Genomic DNA, 3,240 nt, shown 5'->3' with positions numbered 1-3,240 from the left:
TGTTCATTCCCCATAAGAAAACGATGACTGACCATAGCATCATAATCTAAATAAGCGGAAGGTAACAACATGTCACCCTCACGTGGGGGTATACCAAGATAATTAGCAACACGGGTCGCATAAATCCCTCCAAATAAATCTCCAGATAAACCATTATTATGCAACCTACGTGCAACTATTGCCCCCAAGTTGTAATCTTTATTACCTAAACCAGCACTCTTAAGGACACAGAGATCAGGAACACACATGTGACAAGCTTCATCTTTACCATTAATACATCTACCAATGAAGAGAGCAAAATAATGTATAACAGGAAAATGAATGCTCCCTATGGTAGCTTGTGCTATGTCCCTAGATTCTCCCACAGTTATATTAGCAAGAAAGTCTTTATATTCAGATTTACGGGGTTCATTAACACTACCCCACTATGGGAGTTTGCAAGCAGTAGTGAAATCTTCTAAGTCCATGGTATAGGATTGATCATAAATATCAAACAGGACAGTTTGAGAATTACGCGAAGATGAAAATTTAAACCTTCTCACGAATGAATCAGTCAAATAGTAGTACTGATGACACTTATCTTGCATGAAGTCCTCAAGGTCGGCGTTACGCACATATGCATCGAATTCATCCTTAATTCCTGCATTGACCATAAATTCTTCTGACGGCCATTCACAAGGCCGCACAATAGCTTCCCTTGGTGGTTCATTGTCTGGCTCACGCATTGCGCGTCTGGGTGCTTGCTTTCTTGAAGAACCACCTTGAAACATTTTCCTAGACATATTTCTTCCTCTGAAAAATTTCTGAAATTTTGAGTAACTTCCTACAAGTGCCTAGAGCCTATATCATGCATTAGGATTACTTGGGACCTCATAAATTTGACATGCAAGCTCAAGAACAGGGTCACTTATGCAGCAAAAATTTGCAATGAATAAAGCACTAGAACACAAACTAATTGGACCAATGGAGGAGTCACATACCAAGCAACAATCTCCCAAAGCAGTTTTTCGAATGGAGCTTTGAGCAAGGAGATCGAAAATCGCAACAAAATGAGCCAGAACTCGTGCTTGAGCTGGATGGGGATTTTTTTGGGAGGAAGATGGAGTGTGTGGGTGTAGGAATAAGTGGAGGAGGGCCATCGTGGGCCCACGAGACAGGGGGGCGCGCCCTATAAGGGTGGGCGCGCCCTGGACCCTCGTGGCCAGGTGCTTGCCCCCCTGCTGTGTTCTTAGTGCCTAAAATCCTCAAATATTACAGAAAGAATCATACTAAATTGGCAGGGCATTTGGAGCACTTTTATTTTCGGGATATTTTTTATTGCATGGATAATTCGGAAAACAGACAGATAATACTATTTTGCTTTATTTATTCTAAATAACAGAAAGTAAAAAGAGGGTACAGAAGGTTGTGCCTTCTAGTTTCATCCATCTCGTGATCATCAAAATGAATCCACTAACAAGGTTGATCAAGTCTTGTTAACAAACTCATTCCGAATAACACGGAACCGGAGAAATTTCGAATAACACTAGGTTACCTCAACGGGGATATGAACATCCCCTACAATAAGAATATCATACTTTTTCTTGACAGTAGGAAGAGGAAATTCAAAACCTCCAATGATAATAGTTGGACCTTTTCCAATAGATTGATGCTATGAACTTGAGGTTGTTTCCTCGGAAAATGTACCGTATGTTCATTACCATTAACATGAAAAGTGGCATTGCCTTTGTTGCAATCAATAATAGCCCCTGCAGTATTCCAAAAAGGTCTACCAAGGATAATCGACATACTATCGTCCTCGGGAATATCAAGAATAACAAAGTCCGTTAAGATAGTGACATTTGCAACTACAACAGGCACATCCTCGCAAATACCGACAGGTATAGCAGTTGATTTATCGGCCATTTGCAAAGATATTTCAGTAGGTGTCAACTTATTCAATTCAAGTCTACAATATAAAGAGAGAGGCATAACACTAACACCGACTCCAAGATCACATAAAGCAGTTTTAACGTAATTTATTTTAATGGAGCATGGTATAGTTGGTACTCCTGGGTCTCCAAGTTTCTTTGGTATTCCACCTTTAAAAGTATAATTAGCAAGCATGGTGGAAATTTTAGCTTCCGGTATGTTTCTTTTATTTGTAATGATATCCTTCGTATACTTAGCATAAGGATTTACTTTAAGCATATCAGTTAAGCGCATACGTAAGAAAATAGGTCTAATCATTTCAGCAAAGCGCTCAAAATCCTCATCATCCTTTGATTTGGATGGTTTAGGAGGAAAAGGCATGGGTTTCTGAACCCATGGTTCCCTTTCTTTACCGTGCTTCCTAGCAACGAAGTCTCTCTTATTATAACGTTGATTCTTTGATTGTGGGTTATCAAGATCAACAGCAGGTTCAATCTCTACTTCATTATTATTACTAGGTTGAGCATTAACATGAACATCATCATTAACATTATCGCTAGGTTCATGTTCATCACCTGATTGTGTTTCAGCATCAGAAATTGAAATATTATTAGGATTTTCAGGTGTGTCTACAATAGGTTCACTAGAAGCATGCGAAGTCCTATCATTTTTCTTTTTCTTCTTTTTAGAAGGACTAGATGCGTCTAAATTATTTCTCTGAGAATCTTGCTCGATTCTCTTAGGGTGGCCTTCAGGATACAAAGGTTCCTGAGTCATTCTACTAGTTCTAGTAGCCACTATAACAACATAGTCATGTTTATTATTTAATTCATCAAGCAATTCATTTTGAGCTTTAAGTATTTGTTCAGCTTGAGTGGTAACCATAGAAGCATGTTTACTAATGAGTTTAAGTTCACCTTTAACTCTAGACATATAATCATTCAAGTGTTCAAGTGTATCCGTATTGTATTTCAATTGTCTACCAACATAAGCATTGAAGTTTTCTTGTTTAACAATAAAATTATCAAACTCATCTAAGCATTGGCTAGCAGACTTATAACGAGGAATATCACCTTCATCAAATCTATTGAGAGAATTTATCTTTACTACCTGTGTAGGGTTATCAAGACAATGTGTTTCTTCAGCAGGCGGTATATTAAGACCATGTATTTCTTCAATAGGAGGTAAATTCTTAACATCTTCAGCTTTAATACCTTTTTCTTTCATTGATTTCTTTGCCTCTTGCATATCTTCAGGACTGAGAAATAGAACACCTCTCTTCTTGGGAGTAGGTTTAGGAATAGGCTCAGGAGTTGGATCAATTGGCTC

This window comes from Triticum aestivum, chromosome 6D (assembly GCF_018294505.1).
Source record: "Triticum aestivum cultivar Chinese Spring chromosome 6D, IWGSC CS RefSeq v2.1, whole genome shotgun sequence".
NCBI classification, from domain to species: Eukaryota; Viridiplantae; Streptophyta; class Magnoliopsida; order Poales; family Poaceae; genus Triticum; species Triticum aestivum.
This window is presented reverse-complemented; position numbering follows the sequence as displayed.